Below are 27129 nucleotides of genomic sequence, written 5' to 3'. Positions count from 1 at the left end.
ACCGATGCATGAGTTCACTGATTTGACGTTTGAGCGGTGCCGAATTCACTGGTTTCCATGGTCACATAAATAACACGGCACCGCTAAGACGTCAAATAATGAACGCGTGCATTGGTCCAAGCGCCTCAAGAGAAGTTGCTGCGATTGATAATCGATGTACTCTTCCCGCACCATCCCACAAGCCCATGGCCCCCAGCGCCGTATACGGCAGATAAAGGAGGAGGAGTGGCGAGAGTGACGAACGAAGAGCTGGCAGAAGTCGTGAAATCATTCGCGTCAAACAAGGCACCGGGACCCGATGGTATCCCGAATGTTGCCTTAAGCGGCAGTTAATGCGGATCCAGATATGTTCCGAACCACGATGCAACGGTGCATTGATCAAGGAATCTTCCCGGATATATGGAAGCGACAGAAATTGGTGCTACTACCAAAGGCGGGGAAACCACCAGGTGACCCGTCGACGTATAGACCTATGTCTACTAGATACGACGGGCAAGTTATTGGAGAGGTTGATTCTCAACAGGCTAGTACCGTATACGGAGAGTGTGGACCTCCTTTCCAACAACCAGTTTGGATTCAGGAAAGGTAAATCTACTCTGGACGCTATTCAGTCGGTCGTTCAGACAGCTGAGGTGGCAATCGAGCATAAAAGTACTAAGGTATGGAGGACCAGTCTGGTCAAAAGTGCTTTGAACAAACAGAAACCTAAAGCGGTTGGAAAGCACGTACAGGATAATGTGCTTAAGAGTAGCAAGTGCACACCGGACGGTATCTGAAGAGGCCGTGAGCATCATAGCCGAGATGACGCCCATCGGACTCATCATCAAGGAAGATGTTCAATACTTCAACCAAAGAGGTACCAGAGGACTCCGCGACACGTGTAAAGAGGAAACGCTTAGAAGTTGACAGCAGGAATGGGATAACTCCACTAAGGGTAGAAGGACCCCCGTCGGCTAATACCAAATCTGTCAGATTGGTATGAAAGAAACCATGGGGAAGTAAACTTCCACCTGACGCTGTTTCTGTCAGGACATGGTTGCTATAGACAGTACCTGCATAGGTTCGGGCACTAAGAATATTCTGCGTGCCCCAATTGTGCTGGTGTGGAGGAAACAGCGCTGCATGTCGTGTTCGATTACCCCCGTTTAATTGTTGTGAGAGGTCACATGCTCGCTATATGCAGAGGGGACACGTCCCCAGACAATACAATAGAGAGAATGTGTACGGATGTCGAGTGCTGGAATGCACTAACTACGGATGTAACTCATATTATGTTAGAATTGCAACGCCTATGGAGCGCCGACCAAGAGTTGGCTGCAGAGGATTAGCCCTGCCGAGGATGGTCCCTTGTAATATTGTTTAAGTCGGATAGGAGAAGCAGTTTGCCTAGGTTAGTTCTGCTACATGTGTTGTGCTATATGCACTGACTTCTCCTCGAAGAAATACAGTAAGGTGGTTCCGGGAAGATAAGGGTCTGAAACCAAGGGCCATGTCGATGAACTTTCAAAAGCAGCAATTCAAAAAGAATTGCTCAAGTACAGTGCATGGGCTAGTTTTAGCGGGTCGTCGCTGGGTGCGTCATCTCCGCATTCCCTGAGTTACCTTCTCGGGGGATCTGTTTGCAGATTTCCCCCTTATAAAAACACAAAAAAAAAATACAAATTCGCGTTCCAACTGAGCAGGAGACCTGTCAAAATTGGAACATGACGTCACTCTTGTTTACAAGCACTCTACGCTTAGGGAGTCGAATTGGGCATCTATGAGAGCTGAAGGAGATGTAGAGTTGTGTGGGGTTGTGACGGACTTTGGTTTCAGGTTGCCGACGGCGCTGTAGAATCGTTACCCGCCTTGTGCAACTCCCTGAAGAAAGCGTCAGTTCTTGAAGCTAGCCACCATATGCGTGGCGTTAGTGCTGAATAAACAACTTTTGGCTTTGTCCTTATGAAACCCCGTGCGATAGCGACAAATGTCGGATGAGAAAAAAATGGTTTATCATTGTGCCTAATAATATGTGGCTAAATTATAATAGAATTGCAGAAAACTGGATAGAGTTATACGCACTCAACAGCAGAATGATAAGTAAAATATGAATGTTGCATTCGAAAACTGGTGTGTATCGTGCCTAAAACGGTATTTTTAGACGAGCTGTCAAATCAGCACCAAATTTTTGGCTTCACTCCAGTTGTTTGTGGATGACAGCTGTTTCAGTCCTGTGGTTTAGTGGCGTAGTTGGTTAACGTGCCCAGTCTAGCATCGTGTGATCGAAGCCCACCAGAACGATTCCATTATTTTTCACAATTTTACATCTCAATTTGTGCATTTAGACTTTTGTGTCTACGAGCTTCAGGTTTTTATTCCAAACACTGTCGGCTGGTTTAAGCCGTAATAGACATGACAACCCTAGTTGCATATTATGTTATTCTTTATTGGCAGGATATAAAAGAAGTAAAGTACACAATTTATTGAAAAATCACCTACAAAAGTGGTTTAAATTGCTATATTTGAAGCAAACATCGTTATAAGTCTATACAAGTTTGTTTAAAATTATATTTCTGTATAGATATAGATTGATTCTCATGTTTCGTTATTCTATAACTATGCTCTCAACGATAAGTAACAAATCCTAATCACAACATGCTATCACTATCGCAGAACAGATTGTTGTTAGCGTTTTTAAAATGCTAAAATCTTATCAAGGTCATGAATGTTCACGATTTCAACAATAAATAGCTCTGGCATGAAGTGTCATAATACCATGCCCACACAGTTACGGATCACCCACAGTAACGGATCACTTTGGCGTTCAACATCGGATAACTCACTCAAAATATAAACGTTGACGTAAAACATATTTTTGCCAAGTCATACTATTTGTCTTCTACCATTTTTAATGTTAAGCACGACAATCAACCGCTAAATAACGGTGTTTTTGACAAATGTTTAGTTGGTACTACACTATAGCTATCATTACATGGTCGTTTTCTGTAAGAAGTGCCGTCAGCATTCATAAGCTGCCAAAGATGGTAAAATTCAAATTTTATAGCATAAAAAATACTCGTTTGTTTAGATTTAGTATAAATTCATCTTTGGAAAACATTTTTCTTGATTGTTGATTCTGAATATTAGCAGTTCTAACTAGTGATCCTTAATATGGGCCAGGAAATGATTGTTTACCACGGTTATTGATCACTTCCAAAGAATGTAGATTTTTGCCATTTTAAGCATTAGATTCACCATTTTCAAACAATAGCACTAAGGATTGAACTTATAAAACATCAAGGTTTGTAAATTTCACTTTTTAGCAGACACAAATGAGTGAAAAACTTGGTGTGGAACGAATACAGTTCATGCAAAGACAAATTAAAGACCCCCATGTCCCTTGCAGTTGCCCAAAATGTTATGGCTCATAAAGTAATCTAGAATGCCGTGAAAAGTGTACTGCGATCTGTCAAACTTGGGTACCTTTTGCACTACCGAGGTACAAAATGCAGTACTAGAAGTGGTACCCAATCTGAGCCCGAGTGGGACGGATCTGGTTCATGTCTCAGCTACTACATTATCACAAAAAAAAATCTAAAACAAAACATAAAACTTTAGCAGCAACTTCTTTAGAGAAGAAATATGCTTCCGTGCAAGCACAATTACCATGATTGAATGGTCATAGCAGGGTGTCTGAAAAGTGTAAACTATCTGAAAAGCGCCTTCAGGTTTTATTTATTGATCCATTCCTAATTCCTTTCTCTAATGTCCATGTAAGGGTATTTTACCCTTGTTTCCAGCTCCAACACTGCTATTTTTTGCAGTAATATGTGATGCATTGTTAGCTTCCGCCAAATCATGCAACACAAATGCATTTAGTACAAAATATTTTGATTTTGCGCACTGATCCGTAATATGTCACAATTTGATCCATATTATGAAAATTGATCCATAATATGGTTTTTTGTAATTTCTCATCGTAATAGGCTGTTTTTTATCACGCCAATCTGTCATGAAACGGCCTACTTTCCTGCACTGAAGTATGCAGTGCGGGAATAGTCACTACGCAACTGAAACCAGTGCTGTAATGATTCATTACGCAACGATTTCTCATTACGAAACTGTTTTGAGTTGCATAATGAATCACAACACAATCATTTTTCAGAAATTGTTAAATAATGGTGATACCCTCAAGTGGTCTTTTACGAAATTGCAAAAAAAAAAAAATGTTGTACGTAACTCGTTGCAGTAAATTTACTACTCGTGCTGTAAAAATCATCATTCTACAACTTGCTCCGTAAACTACTATTAAGAAATCGATAGAATTTTTAATTTTTATGTAGAAATAGGTAAATATTACACTCAAAATAGTTTACTAACCGAAGTTCCAATTTGAAACGATTCAATTCGTGCTTTTACATTTAAATCTTAAGTTTTCTATGTTGCTTTATTGCATTATATAGGTTGGACTCAACACTATTTGATCCATAACTGTGGGGTCATGGTAATACTCCATACTTTTGCAGTCGTATTCATTAACTGTAATTTACATTTTTTTATATAAATAAACATTCTTTAGCACAAAAAACTTCACAACATACAATTCGACAATAGTTAAGATAAACAACTTTTATTTACTATAGGTTGCATTGATATTTGTGCTCTATTAGTAAGAAATAAAATCGTATGACTTGGTAATCAATTCTAACCTGCTGATCAATTTCACCCAAATTTACGGTACATTTTACGTTACAGATCAGACTCGACTATCTAGGAACTCGTTTAACCAATCAGGGGCTATATTATCCGTAGTTTGATTATCCCATTCAAAATGGAATGCATAAACTTTAATGAACTCCTTGTGTTGGTTTAGATTTGGATAAGTTGAAATGTGTTGCAAACGACATTTGTAACAACGATTAGCAAATATAACTATTTTTGCTTTAGACTAATATAAGTTCCTATATAATTTCAATTAGGATCGAGAATGGTAGAGATCTAAAGCATATAAAATAAGCGACCGGAATCATTGGCCATTCCTGCCACTAGTTCGAGAATAACAGTTGTTGCTTTTGCTCCATCATTATGTTGAACGTTTTGAATTCACCATTTCACCTCAACTATGTAAGCGAAATTGTCATCTTCTATGTTTGGCAGAATCTGATGTGATTGAAGTTATCTTATGTTGCATTACATCTACCAACAGAGCATACTGAGAAGATAGATAGCAAACAAAGCTACGAAATATGGGGTCAGGGAATCAAAGGAAAATCGATACTTATACGGTCGAATGTGTCGAAAGCCGCCAAACATTAGGTTTCCAAAAAAGGAACTTGTAGTGACAAGGTAATTGTGTTAAATGATAAACTTGAAGTCGACAGCTTTTCTAGCGCATCTGAGAATTTCCATAGCAATGAATTGTCGAGTACACTAACATACTAAGTGATGGTATCCTGAAATCCAGACGTGTTACATTCTATTGTGCCAAGTGAATCCAAGCCAGATATGATTTGCACTATTCGTGTGTGAACTAAACTAGCAGGTAAATTATTATTAAAAATATACAATCATAGCTACGTACGGGGACGACATAGAACAATTTGAACCGTACATAATGAGCGGAAATCATTTTCCTCTTTTGACACCCCATGTGTCCTCTTGTGATGTTTGTAGGGCAAAAAGTTGATAGCTCTGGAATACAGATGGCTAGTGATTGTGCACAAGGAAATCGGGTGCTATTATATAGATGAATGATGTCAGTTTAAACATGTATTGTTTTGTACAATATTGACGTATAGTTATCCTTTTTTTAATGATATGTATTATAGGCAATTAGAGCTTTTTATTAGCATAGACTGTGCAACAGCAATTGAAAATGCTAACATGTCGAAGACTATTGAAAGAAAATTATTATTGTCTAGAAAGCTCAATCGGTCATTGTAAATTTTCTTGATTTCACAAGATATATGAATGCAAAAAGGGAAAATCTTTAAATAGTGCATTGATGCAGACAAAAACGCATTTAATAGAGAATACTCTTTGCTAGAATCTGTGAATCAATTGATGACTGAAGCACAATTTTCACATCATTGATAGTCACACGAACAGCCGTGTAAAGGAATGTTGAAATTAATTGTTTCACGAAAATACTCGAATAACGGACTAACTTTCGTTGTACACAGACTAGGATGTATCGTTGTCTCGGCTAAGGGGCTTTCCTTAGCTGAGTGGTTAGAGTCCGCGGTCACAAAGCAAAGCCATGCTGGAGGTGTCTGGGTTCGATTACCGGTCGGTCCAGGATCTTTTCGTAATAAAAATTTCCTTGACTTCTCTGGGCATAGAGTATAATCGTACCTGCCACACGATATACAAATGCGAAAATGGCAAATTTGGCAAATAAAGCTTTCAGTTAATAACTGTAGAAGTGCTCTTGAGAGTACTAAGCTGAGAAGCAGGCTTTGTCCCAGTGAAGACATAATGCCAAGACAAAGAAGAAGAAGAAATAAAAGAAGAAGAAGAAAAGGAAGGATAAGAAAAAAAAGAAGAAGAATATAATCCTTTTTGGACCATTTACATGATGTTGACTTATGAAGTACCATGCGTCTCCTTTGTTATAGTTCTTTTTCAATGAGAATGATGGAGCGCGGCATACTTAATTAAAGGCTTAAGGCTAAAATTCCTCATGAATTTTAGCTAATAAGTTCCATAAGCATTGCTTTTTTGTCCAACATACAAGAGTACGGTGGCGTTATCCGTTTTGGTCATTTTAATGATTTATTGACGTATAATCTCATTCTAAATTTTGAAAAGAACGGGTGTGCGTTGATCTTCTTCTTCCTCTTCTTGTTGTTACAATCCCCACTGGGACCGAACCAGCCTGTCAACTTCTACAAGCACTTCGACAGTTATTAGGTCAGTTATTAACTGAGAGCTTCCTACACCAAAGTTCCAATTTTCGCATTCGTATATTATGTGGAAGCTATGATGATACTCTATGCCTAGGGTAGTCAAGAAAATTTCCATTACGAAAAGATTCTGGGCTGACCAAGATTTGATCCCTGACACATTCAACATGCTTTGTAGCCGCGGACGTTACCATTAGATTGAATAACAATCATTTGCCCGTGCTTTAATCATTACACCCCAATACGCGCCTCTTCCACATGTCAACGTAGTTCATAAACGGTATCCAAAGCGAAGTTTTCTCATTTTTTTTAATTACCTTCCCACTGGAACAGCTTTGAACTAAATTGTGGGCTGCTTTGAACTAAATTGTATTAAATATAAAAAATCAATATTTCTTAACTATTGTAAGCAATTTTTCCTGGTGCTCATTTTTTTTTCTATGCTCAATTTTTTGTGAGATAAAATTGTTCATATTTGAAGTTCTCAGTACACATTTTGTTTCAATTACTCATAGGGGTACAAATCTTCAACATGTCAAAGTTCATAATTTTGTATGAAAACGTTGAAAGTTTCCTCGATATTTTTTTTCGGCTGGGTCATTACATGTACATTAGGCCGTGTCGATGTTTGCAAATTTTCGAAATCGGAAAACCGCATAGTCACAAGTGGTAGCAAATGGGCCCTAACAAAACCCTGCAAAATTTGAAAATTCAAAAAAAAAATCGTTTTTCTGCTACTAATGTTACTTGAGTTTGTATGCTCACTAGCGCCGCCTAGCGGCTGAATTCCTAAAAAATAGGCTCACCAAGGGGTAGCCCTTGAATTAGGTAACAACTTTGCTGAAGACACCGTTCTTCTATTTAGTGAAAATCACAAGAATATTCAACATTGAAGTAAAACGAGTTTCAACAACTACTTGGCACCTCCATCCAGTGGGTGGTGATGCGGAAGACGGCTTTGCCACCCATTTTTTTTACATAAAATGCACCGTGATGCCAGATTAAAAAATGGCAAATCATGCGTATAAAATTTTCGGAGCTTACAAATTTTATAACTCGTTTATTTGAAGAGCTATTAGAAAGTTGTGTTCTAACGAAATGTTCACTATTCCATGCCCTAAATTATCAGCTAGGGAGAGAATTTTTAGTACGCCCTTAAAGAACCTTTTTCTATTTATTTTTGAAAGAGTTCGTTTCCCCATACCGAATAAATCATTTTCCCATACTTAAGTTCAAGTCGCTTGCCGAGTAGCTAAACGATTTTCTAGAATTTCTAAATTTTGCAGGGTTTCGTTTGGGCCCATTTTTTACCATTTGTGAAAATTTGCCAAAATCGACACTCCCGTGCAAAAGTTTAGGTTATCCGCATTATTTGCCATTTTTTAATCTGGCATCACGGCATATTATGTAGGGTGGCAAAGCCGTCTTCTGCATCACCGCCCACTGGATGGAGGTGCCAAGTAGTTGTTGAAACTAGTTTTACTTCAATGTTTAATATTCTTGTGATTAGATAGAAGAACGGTGTCTTCATCGAAGTTGTTTCCTAGTTCAAGGGCTATACCTTTGTGAGCCTATTTTTTTCAATTCAGCCGCTAGGCGGCGCTATAAACTATGCACAAACTCTACAGATATATGCATGTAACTCAAAATCCTGATCAATTAAAGGCATGTTTTCTTCTGTAAGTTTGTTCAGCTTGGGAATTTCTGTCAATTAAACATTTTGGAATCCAAGATGGCGGCCTAGAAAACAAGATGGTAACTTCTTGTCCATGAAAATCATTGTATCTCAAGATCCTGATCATTTGAGAGCATGATTTTTTTCTACAAGTTTGTTCAGGATGAAAATTGCTTTCGATTGAACATTTCGGAATACAAAATGGCGGCCTCAAAAACAAGATGGTGAATTTCGGTCCATAAAAATCGTTGGAAATCTATGCATAATGGGTATTTTCAGACTCATCAGGGCTCATTAATTAGATGTTGAAAATGGATGTGTTGCGTTCCTGTAACGCTCCCAATAACAGTTTACGAACAAAGTCGTTTGTATATACGAATTGCATCACACCCGCACTACATATTGGATGAAATCGTTTGATCGATGAGTTTCCTCGCATTAAACTCTATTTTATGAGCTCATATGTACATTTCGTTTACTCGTACAAAGTAAATAGGACCAATCAGTAGTAGCTGTCAAATCATCTTTGTTATCATAAATTAAGTCGCAAAAGAGTACAGATTAGCTCGTAACGGTGTAAATTGTCTTTTAATTTTATTTTGTAAACCAAGAAGGAGATCCAGAACTGATTGCGTCTTTGGCAAAGTTTTTCAGTAGCTCAAGGGATACCTTTATACAAGTCCTGAGATTCAAAATTTATCAACTTGGTGGCGTAAGTGAACATTAAGCTTTTGTTTTGAGGACATTGCACAGTTGATTAATGGTCAAGTTATATATAATTCCCGCCAAAGGAATCTTGCTGTTATGAGGTTTTGACGTTTTGAAGTTTACATGCACACGAAGAACACTTGTTAAATGTACAAATTAAAATTGAACCTGCAAAAACAAACCACGTTTTGTTTTAAGGATATTTCTGAATCGTAAAATTTTCTATAAAAATAGTTTCTACAACTACTTGGCACCTCCATCCAGCGGGCGGTGATGCGGAAGACGGCTTTGCCACCCACTTTTCTACATAAAATGCACCGTGATGCCAGATTAAAAAATAACGAATCATGCGTATAAAATTTTCGGAGCTTAGGTACAAATTTTATAACTCGTTTATTTGAAGAGCTAAGTTGTAAGTTGTGTTCGAATGAAATGTTTACTGTTTTATGCTCTAAATTATCAGCTAGGGAGAGAATTTTTAGTAGGGGAACTGTGGGTAAAATGAACAGGGGGGTAAAATGAACAGGTTTGTGTTTTACGGTAATTATGCTATAAATCTATGCAAAACATAGCACCATCCTTAAATCTCAGACTAAGAAACTATTTGGACAACTCTAGCGCGATCTAGAACTGTCAAAACCTGGAAAAATAAACAAAACCAAAGTACGCCTCTCCGTTTTCTCATATGATGTAAATTTTCACTCGTGGAATTTAAGGTTTTTATTACTAAAATCATCAAAAATCTATTGAACTGCGAAGCACATCATATCTTTAAGGTATTTATGATAAGTAGACGGAAATTGAAAGTATTTTTATCTTATAAATTCTTAGAACAAACGATTTGATTATTTTGATTCTTTGGGGTAAAATGAACCACTCTAGATGGGGGTAATATGAACACCATGGTAGGGCGAATACTACTGAATTTTTTTCAGATGCCGAGAGTTTTCCGAAGAAAATACAAAGACAGAAACCGACAATCATCCAAATGGTTGCAGCTAAACGTTCCATAGATTCCAGAATGCCTGTGAGATATGCATTGATTATGTACCAGATGCCGAGAATCATGGCGAACCCGTTCAATTTGAATGGTGTTCATTTTACCCCCACTGCATGTTCATTTTACCCCCAGCATGTGTTCATATTACCTCTAGTATATGTTCATATTACCCCCATTGTATGTTCATTTTACCCCCAAGTGTATGTTCATATTACCCCCGTTGCATGTTCATTTTACCCACATGTTTGGAACATTGACTCTATGGAAAGAAATTTTCAAAATTAAAATAATGTTGATAAAATTCTATTTCCATCACAATATTTCAACTTGTTACATTGCATAAACATCTTTCTTCAATTCTAAGCTATTGAAAAAGAATCTGACAGCTTCAAAAGCAAGAAAACATGAAAATTGCTTAGGGTGTTCATTTTACCCCCAGTTCCCCTACGTCCTTAATAAACCTTTTTCTATTTAGTTTTGAAAGTTTCGTTTCCCCATCTATCTATCTATATAAATAAAAATAGAAATGTGTTTGAATGTCACGATATGGCTTTTGACCGGTTCAACGGATTTGAATGGTTCTGTCTCCGTTGTGTTCATCAAGTTTTCCGACGTGTTTGTGTGTATAAAAATCCGGGGATATTCACCGAGAAAGTTGAAAAAATGAGCGTGAACGGAACTGTCATTTTGTATGGGACGATCAACAGCGTTTTTCAACAGCCTACTTGATGGCAAGACAAAGTTTGCCGAGAGCACTAGTACTGAATAAATCATCTTCCCATACTAAACTTCAAGTCGCTTGCCGAGTAGCTAAACGATTTTTTAAATATTGCATGGTTTCGTTTGGGCCCATTTGCTACCTTTTGTGACTATGCGGTTTTTAGATTTCGAAAATTTGTCAAAATCGATACAGCCTAATGCACATTGTCTAGATTTAGTTGATGTCTGTGCAGCTAAGGTTACAAGTTTCGAATTCAAATCCCAACAGTTCACGCAAACCCTTCTAATAACCCATATGCATCCATATAATGTCATTATAATATTTTTCTGTTTGATCGGTTTGATCTAGGTTAAATCATAAGCATTGAGTATATAAATAAATCTGTAAAAATATGTGTTTTTTTTCTGTTTGGAGAGCAACATGTTTTTCTCTACAAATTACCGAAAACATGTAGTAACCTTTGAAAAAAGCTACCGTAAAATGAGGTGTTAAGGACTAGTGGGGTTTTAAGGGATTGAACTTTTCCATCAAGTTTGACAAATCACAAAAACGTCGAAAGTCGATATATCAGTCATCTGAAATGATAGATTTGTTCGGAGGATTGTAAGCTGCATTGTGTGATAGGGGATGTCTATTAAAATAAAATATTGTAGAGTCAAGGTATTGAAAACGATTCAAAACATTTTTGTTCGAATTTAATAGGCCAAATACATTTAATGGAGATCACAACGTGGACAAAAATTTTTGAAAATTTTATCTAGATTTCGACTTTTAATTCTTATGGAAAAAATCTCTTTTTAAAAGTAAGTGGAGTGTTAAGGGATTATCTTTTTCACTTTTTACTAGTTACAAAACTCATTCGATTTATGCCGTAATATATATATATATATATATATATATATATATATATATATATATATATATATATATATATATATATATATATATATATATATATATATATATATATATATATATATATATATATATATATATATATATATATATATATTACGGCATAAATCGAATGAGTTTTGTAACTGTATATATATATATATATATATATATATATATATATAAAATATACTTTTGACTTGTTCCGTGAAGTAAAACTGCATTGTAAAAGGTAAGGGGTCTACTTTGTTTGTTACTGAATGTCACAAAAATGTCTAATCTCGGAAATCAGTAAAACTGGTAGGAAAATCTTGATAATAACATTTTTGTTTCTTGATACTATTTCCAAAACTTGTTCGATCACACTGGTACAATGTTTGGAAAGTTTGAATGATTCTTTTATTTGGAAATGGTTGGAAATGGAAATGGAAGCCATTCATCCTTTTTGTGGTAATCCTATGGAGCGGTTAATAATAGTAATATTTAGTCATTTCTCAGAGTCTATAAATAAAGCGTTGCGCGAAGAGTGAAACCCAATCTGCCTATCGAACTGTCAAACCATCTGTCTACCTATCGAGCAGACCAGCAGAAATAGGGTCTATTTTAGAAGATGAAGGAGAACAATCATTCAAAGAAGGCCCTTCGCGCAACTCTCTGTATATGAATTTTGTTATTTGTGAACTCTGTTTGAGAAACTTCGTGGCCTCGTCGGGCACTAAACGCATTGTGTTATAGAGGGAGCGTTAGATTTCCGCACCATACTGGAGTATTTTTTTGATTATGCCACTGGGTGTTGCATGCAAATACTTTGTTCAGTGTAGTGTTTTATTTACAGGGCAAATTGGCCATTTCCCCTATTAAAACTTTTTGAAATTATCCTTATATTATAGATTATTTATACAGTTGCTCTGCATAGCTTATAGGATTCGTAAATTGCAAATATAAAGGTTTTGATCATGTTTCATTTAGGTATAAAATCATTTCAACACAATTTTACGATGTATTAATAATTTCCAAATAAGATTAATAACTATGAAATATTAAGCAGTTAAAATAAAATGGTTTGAGTTTGCAGTTCCAAGTTCAATTAATGTATAATCTGATTAAGGTTGAACATAACTTATGAAATTGAATGAATGTATCAAAGCTATTGACCAAAAAGATTATTTGTTGTGGTTGGCAAAATATGGTTTCATTTACGAAACTCAAATTCCTTAACATCCCGTTTTGCATTTCTGTCAAAAATCACACATTTTCATGATTATTTCAGAAATCTGTCATAGGATCCTCATAATTGTATTTGGCTTTTGATATACACGACAAGAGAAAGGTAGGGTTGTCGTTTGTTCAATTATTGACATACTAGAAGCTACTTGAAATTCGAGTCGAAAATTTTTTTTCCATCCTTTAACACCCCATTTTACGGTAGGGCAAACGCACCGGTTTTGGCCAGCCTAAGAGAAATTGTCGATAAGAATTAAATGGGAAGCCGTATTTAAACTATAAATATGTCAAATGCAAGCTTTTAATCCATATTATGTGTGTAAAATATCAAAACTGAGCTAAAACCATTTTTTCGCTTTGAAAATCCTGTTGGTCAATATAGGCCAACGGAACCAGTTTCGGCCAGAAATTTAATTTCGGTTCCTAAATTGGCCAATCGCATTGATTTCTCATAAGAGTGGCCAAATTAGGAGTGCCCTTGCCAAATTATGTGTATGGTAGTTAAAATTATAAGGAAAATTAATTGTTTTTCTTGTGTTTTGAATCAATTTGGACGAGTATATGAATGTAGCGATATCATGTGAATGTGATCTACTGAACACAAAAGGTTTTATGCTGATTTGCTATGTAAAACGATGTATAATCCCCTATGACTACAACTGGCGTATGGCCAAAACCGGTGCTTCTACCCTACCTCATAAGATTTTTTTTCCAAGATGCACTTCTATACAATGACGATGTTGCCAAATTTCTGTTTTTTTCTTCTTTTTCTTCCTGGACGTTACGTCCCAAACTTGTTTCTCAGCTTAGTGTTATTGTATGAGCAATTTTACAGTTATCAAATGAGTTCTTTGTCAATTGATTATTTTGAATGAATAATATCGTGTGACAGGTACTATACTACTACTCTGTGACAGGATTCGAACCCAGGACTCTCAGCATGGCCTTGCTGAATAGCTGTGTGTTTATCGCTACGGCTATATCGGTCGAAGTTTCAGTCCCGAAGCTTGTAGCGAGGAGAAAGTGACAGTGATAAAAACCTACGTCTTCCTACTACCATACATTTTCATGGGAGGCTTGTGCATGGATATAATTAAATTAAGATCAATGACGGATCAAAATCCAGGCGCAATCCCTATAGAGATCGCCCACCATTCTGACACGACCTGCAACCCACGCCTGTTCGCCTTCAAAATGATAGCGTAGTCATGCTAACCAAGTGCACTTAAGCATTGACGCCAATCCAACCTTTTGCTAGTGTTAGTTAGTCGAGGTTATCCAGGATGGGATATTTCATTAATATCGGCGTGTGATAACGATAGTTAATTATTTGACATTAATGGTTGCTCCTCTTCGGTCGGTCGGTCACTTATCGTATGGTGAGTCGTCCGTCCGTCCGTCCGTCTGTATGGTACTCCCTGTCACTCAATGTCGGCAAAACCTACGTACCTACGTTGTTATGGAACTTTTGCACGAGCTTGTATGTGTGTACCTTCTCCCCAAAAAGGGTGGCTGTGGCTAGATAGGAAGCAGCATGTGCTTGTAGGGGATAGGAGACAACAATGTGAGTGTTTTGGAGTTAGCATCGTAACATTGACTGTTCTACCAACTTGATGTTGGAACTACCCATGGATAATTATTTTTGTTCCAAATTGTGGTTCAATCTCCAGCTCATATTTCAGTTTGGTGGTTCTCTACCAGCAGTTTTCAGATCTTAAGGTTGGTATGCAGAGCACTTTCTAATGGATGGAATAATTAGTGTATTAAAATCTAAACCTGATAATATAGTTTCCTGTTAGTTGTTGTTTAGTATGTTCTCATTTTGTTACAAAACCAAATAATATCTAAATGACCTAAGCACTAAGAAGTGGATTCGGCCGTTCACAAATGTTCAAAGTATACTAAGATTAGATAGCTATGTCGAAAAAGTATTTTAACCAATATCAGGAAGGTTACGTCTGTCGTTTAGAAATGTTAAAAATGCCTTTCTTAGTTCAAACATTGGAGTGAGTATTTTTTCGAGGTAAGCTGTACGTTTTGTCGAAAACATGCGTGAAAATTATGGCATTTCACATTAATGGAAGCGTGATAAGGTTGGCATATTACACAACAAGTAGGAAAATATAGCAAGGAGCAATTTTAAATAAATAGGTTAATTTTATATGAATCAAGTAGGGTGATGTGCTAGTATCCATCGTATTAAGCATTGGTCAGTGAGAACTGCAATTTTCCCAGTATTGCAGTGAATGATGCTGCCACAAACCGATGCCGAACAATTCTTTCTCAAAACGGCTTTAGCATTGTACAATAACATTTTGATAAATCTTGATCTCTTTTTGGAAATAATGCAAAGAAATTACATCTTACCGTATTCTCAGTCCGTCGTATTGTTTTCAACTCCGTCGCAATCAGTTTCCAGATACGTCTCACAACTTACGGCTCACTGTGTGTATTGAATGGTTAAAACACAACATATCAACGCTATAATAACATGTTTTACTAGAACATATAGATCTACTGGCACCTCCCTCCATTCCTTCAGCATGATGAAATATACTAATTTCCTTTAAAATTCATTGTTCGTTATCAAAATTCAGCCCAAACATATGAACACAATTCCTTTTGACCGTACAATTATGGCATTTGCTCACAGTACAGCGAAAACAACACAATCAAAGAAACCGTATTTTTACATCGAGCGTTGCGCACACATTGATGCGCACAAGCTTTTTTTTCTCAGTACGACGGATGAAACTTTGTTCACATTCTCAATTATACGCGGCGGTTGAGGAAATTTCGTAAAATTTGGTGATTTATTGAAGTTTTACGGCGTGTGATTGGAATGAAATCCTTCAGTGAAGAAGTACGATGGTTTTCCATAGTGAAAATAAGTGCCCGGCGAAGTAAGTCACCCACGGGGGCGGGGTGAAACTTGTGTTGGAAAGTGGTGTGGCTCAGTCGATCGCTAAGCATTTCTCTCAAATCGTGTTCGTCCATGCGATTTCGGTGAAAAAGTGCAAAGTGGATAATTGAATTGAAGTTATTTACCGAAATACTGTAGTTTTATTGCATTTTTGGTGTACAAGTGTACAAACCATAACAGCTTTCACAAAATTACACTTGGATAATGAATCTATGTTCCAGGTAAGTTTGAATATCCGCCGTAGTGGAACATTTAAAGTTTGATACGACGAATAGTAGCGTTTACGACGAAGAAGAACAAAACCCTAGTTTCCCGCTTTAACGTGTTTGTGTCTTGAAAATAAATCTCATAAAGGCTAAGTAGCACGTCATTTACTTTGGTAGTCATATTGACTTGTTAGCTCCCTTTTACAAAGTAATAAATCTCCTAATAATCAATATAGATATGGAGTAGGTAAGTGCATAACATATAAAAAGTTTGTCGATAATTTTTCAGCTGTGTCAGAGGAAAATCAACTGATTTCATTACCTTGAAACTGTAAAATGGATGAACAATAATCATCAATTAGGCATATAAATTTTAAGTACGGTATACTTCGTCTTAATTCTAGAGTCAAACCTCCATGCGTCGATATCTAAAAAGACCATCGAGTCATGCAAATATCGAGTAATGGCACATAAATGCTTTATTAAGCGGTATGGCGAGACCATCATAGTAACCACGAAATTTTGTTTCAAGTACGGTTCCATGAGTCGATTTTGACATTACCAAATTTTGGCCATAAACTTAACCAAAATAGTATTGATTCTAATATTCCCAGAAAAAGCAGTTTTCCGCAAAACTAAGGTACTTAAACATTCAATTTTTGTGACTTACACAAATCTGAAAACAGATCCCCTGAGAAGGTAACTCAGGGAATGCGTGGATTACGCACCAACGACGACCCGCTAAAACCAGCCTATGCACTGTGCTTGAGCAATTCTTTTGGAATTGCTCAAGTGGTGAACAGTGCATAGACATGACCCTTGGACTCAGACCCTTATCTCTCTGGAACCACCTTACGGTATTTCTTCGGGGAGGGACCAGTGCATATAGCAAAACACGTGTAGCAGAAGTAGCCTAGGCAAACTGCTTCTCCTAGCCGACTTAAACAATATTACAAGGGACCAGCCTCGGCAGGGTTAATCCTCTGCAGCCAACTCTTGGACGGCGCGCCATAGGCGCTGCAATTCTAACATAATGTGAGTGACAGCCGTAGTTACTACATTCCAACACTTGGCATCCGCACACATTCTCTCTATTATATAGAGCTTTGTGACATTTGAACACACGTAGACTAGCATACGCTCGTCATACACAGTTTGTTTTTGTTTTCCTCAAAGAAACTTGCACACGCTTTCCAGACTCATCAAAATGCATATGGAAATATTACCCAATTTGAAAAATTTACACCCGGTTTCTGGGTGTTTTTCTAGACTGAGTGCATATTGTTTTCCTCTAAGGTTCACAACTACATCTACACTAGGGCACCCATACCATTGGGCGTGATAACCACTATTGTCGGGAGACGTGTCCCCTCCGCATGTAGTGAGCATGCGACCTCTAACAACAATGAAACGGGGGCATTCGAATACGACATGCTCCGCTGTTTCCTCCACACCAGCACAATTGGGGCTCGCAGGAGATTTTGAGTGCCCGAACCTATGCAGGTACTGTCTATAGCAACCATGTCCTGACAGAAACAGCGTCAGGTGGATCTGACACATTTGGTATTAGCCGATGGGTCCATCTACCCTTAGTGGAGTTATCCCATTCCTGCTGCCAGCTTCAGAGCGTTTCCTCTTTACACGCGTCGCGGACTCCTCTAGTACCCCTTTATTTGAAGCAATGAACATCTTCCTTGATTATGAGCTCGATAGGCGTCATCCCAGCTATGATGTACACGGCCTCTTTATATACCGTCCGGTATGCACTTGCTACTCATAAGCACATTATCATGTACGTGCTTTCCAATCGCTTTAGATTTCTGCTCGTTCTAAGCGCTTTGGACCAGATTGGTCCTCCATACCTTAGTATGGATAGCGCCACGCTTGCCAGTAGCTTGCGTTTGCTGGCAATTACAGCAGAGCTGTTAGACATCATCCTCGAAAGCACCTCTATGGCCGTAGATACCCTTTTTTTTATTTATTTATTTATTTATTGGAGTAGGGAAAAGCCCCTAGGAGTGGCGTTCCTTTCGAAGCACTTCTCCTAGAGGCATAAGACCTTCTCTTCTTTTCATCAAAACATTACAATAAACATGCACTTCCAGTGAGAAATAATTCTCTTTGAAGGGAGTGCGGTAAATCTAATTCAATTAATTAACTTGAAGCTGAGCTTGTCATCGACCATTACCCCAAGATGCCTAAGGGATCACTTTGACTCTATGGTGCCATCATCTACCGATATAAGCGCCCGTTGCTCGGACTTGCGGTTGTTGACCACCACCACCTCAGTCTTGTGACGGGCCAGTCCTAGTTTCCTAGACTTCATCCATTCCTCAACTATGGAAATAGAGTGCGCTGCTGTTAACTCTACTTCCTGCATCGATTCACCATAGACCACTAGGGTGATATCGTCGGCGAAGCCAACAATCTTAACACCCGTCGGAAGGGGCAGCCTCAGTACGTTATCGTACATCGCATTCCATAACAGCGGGCCCAAGATTGAACCTTGAGGTACTCCCGCGGTTTATGCTCGATTGCCACCTCAGCTGTCTGAACGACCGACTGGATGGCGTCCAGAGTAGATTTACCTTTTCTAAATCCAAACTGGTTGTTGGACAGGCCGTCCGCACTCTCCGTATACGGTACTAGCCTGTTGAGAATCAACCTCTCCAATAACTTGCCCGTCATATCTAGCAGACAGATAGGTCTATACGCCGACGGGTCACCTGGTGGTTTCCCCGCCTTTGGTAGTAGCACCAATTTCTGTCGCTTCCATACATCCAGGAAGATTCCTTGATCAATGCAGCGTTGCATCGTGGTTCTAAACACATCTGGATCCGCGTTAACTGCCGCTTTTAAGGCAACATTCGGGATACCATCGGGTCCCGGTGCCTTGTTTGACGCGAATGATTTCACGACTTCTGCCAGCTCTTCGTTCGTCACTCTCGCCACTCCTTCTCCTTCATCTACCGCATACGGCGCTGGGGGCCATGGGCTTATGGGATGGTGCGGGTAGAGTACATCGATTATCGATCGCAGCAGCTCGGGCGACTTCTCTTGGGGCGCTATGGTACCTTTGGTCTTAGCCATTACCACTCTGTAGGCGTCACCCCATGGTCTAGAATTGGCACTCTCGCATAGACTATCAAAGCATGCCCGTTTTCGATTCTTGATTTCCTTTTTGAGAGCCAACTTTGCCTCTCTGAATGCTGCACCGCGTTCTTCTCTTTGTGCTTCCGTGCGTGCGCGTTGCATTCTTCGTCTAGCCCGAAGGCAGATTGCTCGAAGATTTGCAATTGATTTGCACCACCAGTAGGGGAAGTGGTGGAAAAATGAACAGGGGTGGTAAAATGAACACCGTGCCTTTTACCGAAAAAAAAAAACAATTTTGAATGAATTTTTATCACGCACGGACGATTTAGAGCATAAATAGGAGTGTTCGGGTTGATATGGAGGTCAATTGAAGTAAAAATGCCAACGTGAACTAAGATTAAAAAAAAACTTTTGAAAATTTGAACTGACGTAACTTTTGGCTCGGGAGTCTTGAGGTTTTTCAGTGAGGTCATTATCGTTATGATATGATGTCAAATCTAATACCTTTAGATTTCTTTTTAAATGGGTTACAATCATTAATAGATATATTTTCTGGAATGCAACGAAAATTTTCAAAAATATTTATTTTACTCACGTTTTTTGCAAGATGTTCATTTTACCACCAACAGCTGTTCATTTTACCCACATAGTGCAGGTAAAATGAACATTTACATCGTTTTATGCTAGCGATAAAAATATGTGAAAATTTAACTATTTCAGTAAGAATTCGTGTCGCTGCTATAGATAACATCCCTATTTTTGATGTTGTGCGGTACAACTATACAATTTCTTCGTTTTTCTATCAGAATCAGGATGATATCCTTAAGGTGTTCATTTTACCACCCCTTCCCCTACACCGGCGGCCTGTTCTCTCTAGGAGGGGATTTTCTCGGCATAGAAGGTGTGATGCTCGTGATATCACAGCAACTAGGGTTCAATGCTAGTAATGGACCCCTTAGTAGATGAAACTAATTCTTGACGCTTTTCCGTAATGATATCTCAGACGCATATACGTTTTGTGGAGTCTAACAAGTTCAATGTTTTTACTTCATAGTACGCCTATGAAACATACAAAACCATTCGATTTTTCCAGCGAAATATGCATTTGGAAAACTGTTGACCGAATGCCTATTATGGACCCTCCCGGGGACAAAGCAAACACATGACGGATAGGTAAGAGCAACTGCTCGATATACGATTTCACGAAGGAAGAAGGAATTCCATCGGGGCCGGGATTGATCGAAGATTTCAATTGGGTGGCAGCTCTAGCAATCATACCATCATCGACACTAAATGCGTTCAATGTCTCCATGACCAACGGAACGTTACTAGCAGCAAGTACTTCGCCCCTCTAAGAAAATAATAGGGGGTTCAAAAGTGCTGCACTCTTCCTTAAAGTTGGCGCCTATGCGTTCGAATCACTATGACATTTATCATATTTGTTTTTAGTTGAACCTTAAAATTAAACTTTTACCTTACTCGAACTTTTGACCCATCTTACTCTACTGTCTACTAGATGGTACCCTGAATCAATCTGTTGTGGATTTATGACTGAATTTTAAGTGTGATTCTTATAAGGAGCTTCCTAAAGCTATTGGAAAATGATTTTGATTACTTATTTATTTCAAATTTGGACCGTTTTAAGCTTTAAGGCAAGTTATGAAAATGTTTGATTTTTTTTCGTCAAAGTTCTTCGTCAAAATTTCATAACATTCAGACCATTACAAAAATAAATACAGGTCTCTAACCATGATCATTGTCAACGGAAATTGATTTTTTTTTACTTTTCTGTTTCCAACACTGTAATCCAGAGCATAATTCTCACAAAACATTATGACAGACTTCTCAAATTTTTACAATGTGAAATTATATGTAAAATATATGGAATAAAATAAATTCATATGTAAAATAAACAAATTTGGCTTAATGTTACCTGACTTGTACATCAGTCTATAAATATAAAAATAAGTAGATAGCATATCAAATCGATGGTGTTTCCTTTTCTGCCTACTCTCCCCTACATCAACAGCAGTTTGCTAAAGACTAACATCTAATAAAATTTTTCTTCGCCTATCTCTTTCCAGCACGATTTTTGCTCAGATTCTGTAGCACACTTCCGAGGAGACGACAGGGTGAAAATCACAAAAAGGATCATATATCTACGGGCTGTCAAAGAGTAAAATCGTGCTCGTAAAAGGTGGAACAATGTGCCCATAATTTTGCACCGTTCCGTTGTTCAGTTTAACCTATCATCTAAATGGAAGGCAATTGGAAAATCTTTCGCGAGTGATTGAGCTGAAACTTACTTTCAGCGGAAGAGGTCAAAATGTTCGAAACATCCCCATTTTCATGGGCGGCCGATGATAGGACAATGTGGAAAAGTTTGGTGAACTCGTACTTAGATGCGCGCTGATGATGGAATTGCCAAGAAATCGAGGCGTGTGGTAGTGTTGCGTGGTGGGCTGTGTGTGTGTGTCGGTCGATGGTGAAGAGAAAAGCTTTTGTGTGCAACCCGTGAAAATTTTCTCGGTTTTTCACCAACATACTTGACGCGAAGTTGAAAAGTGTCTCTTGATAAGTGTCTTTTGCAGTGCAATTTCCGTGAAATGTGCAACGAATCTACGAAATTGTGAAACATAAAGATGCAGAAATTGGAATATCCGCGGAAAACATGGCTAACGTTCCTAGGAAAATGCAAGAATGTGGCAAGAAAAATCGAGGATCAATCTGTGCTCACTTCGGTCCCAAAAGATGGAGAGTAAAACAAGGAGTGTATATGCAGCAGCGTTTTCCTGCACAAAAGTTATCAGAATCCTAATGAATTGAACAAATTAGTCATGAAAATTATTGGGTGATGGGGTATTTTCAGTGAATACTATTTAGTGACAGCTATTTATTTAAACAATGGAAACCAGTTTGTGCAATCGTTTTGGAGTTCCGCGAACGTAGTAAATCCAGCTGTGAAATGGAACTGGTATCGAAGCTGTACCCACCGTAGTGCAAAATGGTAAATTGATTGAAACATTACTACAATTTCATTGAATCTTTAACTATAGAGATAATTTATATTTTTCTATTGGCTGAAATAAAAAGGGAACACAATGGTCCAAACGAATAAAGGAAAATTCAATATCAGAAGCGAAGGCAGACCATCTCGCTTCGGAGAGAGAGAAATTGTGAAAGAAAGTGAACTATATTGAAGATAGGAGGGGTAGTAAGAGAAATGGTGGGAAACTCAAGTGAAAAATCAATATGTTGAAAATGAAAGATAATTATTACTTATATCGTTATCATTGGCTTGGTAACTGATGCTGTGATTCTTTTTCTCCGATAACATCGAATTTGGTATAGGCCACATTCATGAGAGCAGGCTTGATTCGGACCAAACTTTGGCTCCACCAGTAACAGCTGTGACCCCTTTTATTGTCTGTATACCCACACTGCTCTTCCTGTTTCTATGTAGGTTAAACCAGAGATAGGATGGGGATACCGTCGAAAGAAATTAATATCAAATGTGGATAATACATAAACATTCTAAAACTTTTATTTCTACACTTATGGTTACAATTAGTTGCTTTATACCTAAGTAAACATTTTGAAAGATAATGAAATTGGTTTTCGGAGGTTTTCGGAGTTTTATTTTTTTATCATTATTAACGAGATTTTTAGCCTTGGTCTTGTTCATCTCGGGACCAACAGCTCTACTTTCTTTTCGAAGAAAGTCGTCATTATTGCTATAATATCAAGGTTCATAATTAGAGGTTTTCGGAGTTTTCAGGATCATATTGAACGATTTTTCTTTTATCCTAGATTTCAGAAGATCAGCAATGTTCAGTTAAAATATGTATAAAATGTTCTGTGTACTCTCATACAAATTCGAGGTACGATTTTTTTCGCTCTTGTCTTATTTATATTGTTGATAATCATATGTTTCAAAAAGACGTTATAATTATATACTGATTCTTTACCGAAAATATTTCGAAGTTATTTGAATTATCAATTTATTCCATTACCTAAAATTCCGTCATTCATTCAGCTACAATTGAACGTCTGAAATTCTTCAGATTTTGTGGATGTTGTTCCATCGAAACCGTTGTTTTTGTTCTAAATCTCCATTCAGCTCAATCTAGCTCGACCAGCCGTACTTCGTAGCGGGCGTAGATCTTAACATCTATTTTTAAGGTGTTTTGAATCGTATTTGGTCCGTTTACTATTTGAGAATGTCAAAATATTTATAAGCTTTTTTTTACATATTTTCAAAGCTTTTGCAAGGTATCTAGAAAACGTTTTGTTTTGATTTAAATTACGAACTGCTTAAAATTCTGGACACTTCACTTTGTATGGGAAATATTTGACACGGAATGTTTAAAAATTTGTCCAACAAAAGTTCCCACTTTAGGAGCTCGTTTTAATAAGCAATCTCCTTAAATATCTTAGAATTCCCAACTGCCTTAGATGGATGACGTTTTCAATTATGATTTTCATTACCTGTCTAGAATTTGAATCAAAGTGTCCGGAGTATAAGGCAAAAATGAGGTAGCGTCCGGAATACGAGTCAAGAAAAGGCTACAAATTTTTTTTATTGAAATTTTTAAGTTGAAGAAGCGTAATCTTTACCTACCATTCTAAAGTCAAGTTTGATAACTAAATAATCATACACCATTTTATATGATCTTTGCTCGGATATACTTCACTAAGCCTTTGAGTCCGTAATATGAATCAAATCAGACCATTACCCAAGTAGCACGCGAAACATCATCCAAAGAGATGCTTTTCAAAAATGGTTTCAATCGCGTATCAATAAAAGCATCTGTAACTTACCTGGTTCTAGTTCAGTTGCATATGAATATCAAAACTCATAAAGTTTCATTTCCGTTCCAATGAACATGTATTTCACTCCTTGTTTGACGTTCAACATTTTTGAAACGACAATATTTGTTGCAAATTTCCATTGCAAATAGCAATAAAGTCAAGTTTATCAAGATGTTCTCAGGAATTTTTCAAACAAACTCTTGAAACTTCTCCCAAAATGCCGGTTTTAATGTTATGTTTCAAATTACTTTCATTTAAAGCATCCGCAACTTGCATTCAATTTTCGTTCCCATACCCACAACTCACGAAGATTCATCGCAGTTGCGAGAAAGTTGCACTAAACTACGTGTTTGTTTCAATCCAGTTGCAATATGGTTGAGTTGCACCTTACGTATCATCTAACAACTAAAGCATGGTCTAGCAACAGTTTGTTTGTTTAAATGGTGTTTTTCATGTGTTGCGCGGAAGTTTTTGCGAAAACTTTAGATTATTTCAGTCGTGGCCTAATTTTGCCTAACTCGTATTCCGAAGAGTGCAATAAAGTTGAAAGCAACAAGCTTTGATAAATGGGCCATGTGGTCGCTTTTATAGTGTATTGGCGAAGCAATTGTTCGAAAAGCTGGTGGAGTAGTGAGTAGAAGAGAAGATCGGTGGTCTTGAGGTCGGAAGTTCGATTCTCGTTCGTATTTTTGTTTTAATTTTTATTTCTTTTAAGTATTTTGCAACAAATAAGCGATTTCGATATAACTCAAATATGTTGCAGACTTCGCCTCTTGCGCTTTTTGCGTTGCGATCCAATGCAATTGTAAGTTATATTTTCAACAATTGACAATTCTGATTAGTTTCAAGAGATAATTTTATTCTTGAGTTGAAACCAACTGTGCTGCTTGGGTAGATCATCAGATTTGTTATACTGCACATGTTTGCATGTTCGATGTAACCACCAGTACTATTATTGCCGGGTATTCCCGGCTGCATGCTTGTATTGTGCAATCAAATAATCTGTGCATTTGCTAAAGATTTAAGTGCAAAAGCTAACTGAGGGAGATTTTTTGTTTCATGCCATAGTTTTGTCAACTAATACGCTTACTTCATTGTATCCGATCAAACAGTTTTATGATCGATTATATGCATGAATTGACATACCGTAATCCGGGGTAACATTGATCATTTTTCTGAATGTTTCTTCAATATTTCGTTTTAAAATGCAAATGTTGCAGGTTTTAAATTTTTAAAACAAGTACTGCCACCCATAGCTCGAGACTATATACCGTATTTTGTTTATTGAAAGATTTAAGCATGTTAAAAAAAATGTTTTAGGCGATTTTTTATTTAGTTGATATGGGGTAACATTGATCACCTATATGAACAACGTTTGGTAATACTGAAAATGTCGTTACTTACTCAAACCATGGCCCTTGAAGCCGATTATGATGTCGAAACGCTTACATCTCATTTAGTTTTTGAGTTATTTTAAAATTAAAAACACCTCGTAGTAAGTAGTAAGAATCACATTTTGCTTGCTTATATCGTTTGCAGAACTTAGTGTCATCCTTAACATTTAAAACCATTATTTCGAAAAGTTGACAGATTTACGCATAAAGTAAACACAAATTTCACAAAAATATCAACTTTTATTAGCTCATGAATATAAGATAGAGAAACACCATTCATGATATGGAAATGTTTCATCAATAAATGATAATACGAACTTTTGATGAGGTGAGTCATTCCGATCAATGTTACCCCCGGTGATCAATGATACCCCGGATTACGGTACTTATAAAAATCTGGTCACTATCATAGAAACTTTGTTTATACGCTAAACTATCCGAACAAAAAAAACTAGGCTAATCGTGTTTTTGTTGGGGGCATCCGCAATCGCCAATTGACACAATTAAGAGAAGAGAAATGTAGAAAAGAGATATCGGTTTTTGTGCATTTTAGGGTTCATTCACAAATTTCATAACGCCAAAAATGGCCAGTTTTGACACCCCCTTGTAACGCTTATTGTATGAACTTTCTACGAATTTTATATGAGCTGTAACATTTTGAGGACACCCACCCACTCCTTTCAGCATTATGAAATTTTTGAACAGACCCTTATAAATCCAATTCTTGCATAATCTGAGATAACGCCCTAGAAGCCATTGGTAACCACGTGTGTAGCTCGTTGTTTCTGTTCAAATTAATGAATAAGCATCCAAATCAACATCACTGGCAGATAGATAATGATCCTTACTTCACGATAGAGTTGTTAAATAACGTGTAAATCCATTCAAATGCTCAGAAACAACGAGCTACACACATGATTACCAATGGCTTTTAGGGCGAGATCATAAATTATTGGTAATCATTGTGGGTAGCCTGTGATTTCATGTAGCTACCAATATTACATCGAATGATGCGCTACAAAACACCAAAGCATGATTGTTTTTGAGCGTATGCTTTCTCGATATCGTTATAGAGTCACGTTGGTCTTTTCAGATTAGTTAGCATAGGGTAACGGGTTGTAAAATGGTGAGTCGACAACCAGGAAGGAGCGTCCAACATAGCTCTGGTCCTCGCAAGTCCCTACCTCACGCTTCCTCGGGTCTAACGATGACAAAGACCGCTAGCTAAGGGTTGCGTACTTAGCTGGTAGTGCAACCTGGGCACTGTTGTCCTTCTGACATCAGCTAGAGTGAGGGGGTGCGTTCCGAGCGTCTGTTCACCAGGAGGTGCGGCTCAAACAGCGTCTGTTCTGGTATCCAGCGGCTGAGTATGAAATGTTGTATCACGTCAACTAACCTAAGGTGGCAGCCCCATCAACGTGATGTAGGTAGCGCAACCCCGGTAAGGTAGCATATCGAAATTCTTACCTACCACGAAAAATGGAGAAAGAAGAAATAACGAACGATATTTTCGGCAACCGACCTGGCAACGAAATAAGGACTATGAATGGAAACTTGGTACCTGGAATGTCAGGACGTTAAATGAACCCGGACGA

At 37.7% G+C, this 27129-nt stretch overlaps 1 protein-coding gene across 3 annotated transcripts in view; it reads left to right on the top strand.

Moving 5' to 3' along the window:
• Window positions 1-5181: 5181 nt before the first annotated feature.
• LOC5578447 (regulating synaptic membrane exocytosis protein 1) overlaps window positions 5182-27129 on the top strand; it is a 172393-nt gene continuing 150445 nt past the window's right edge. For 2 of the 3 annotated variants that reach the window (XM_021855306.1, XM_021855303.1), the window contains exons 1-2: window positions 5182-5521; window positions 21413-22335. The gene's annotated coding sequence lies outside the window, so the exon portion shown is untranslated. The remainder of the gene's footprint in view (window positions 5522-21412; window positions 22336-27129) is intronic. The other variant, XM_021855304.1, reaches the window with a different exon arrangement.

This window comes from Aedes aegypti, chromosome 3, assembly GCF_002204515.2.
Source record: "Aedes aegypti strain LVP_AGWG chromosome 3, AaegL5.0 Primary Assembly, whole genome shotgun sequence".
NCBI lineage: Eukaryota > Metazoa > Arthropoda > Insecta > Diptera > Culicidae > Aedes > Aedes aegypti.
This window is presented reverse-complemented; position numbering and strand designations above follow the sequence as displayed.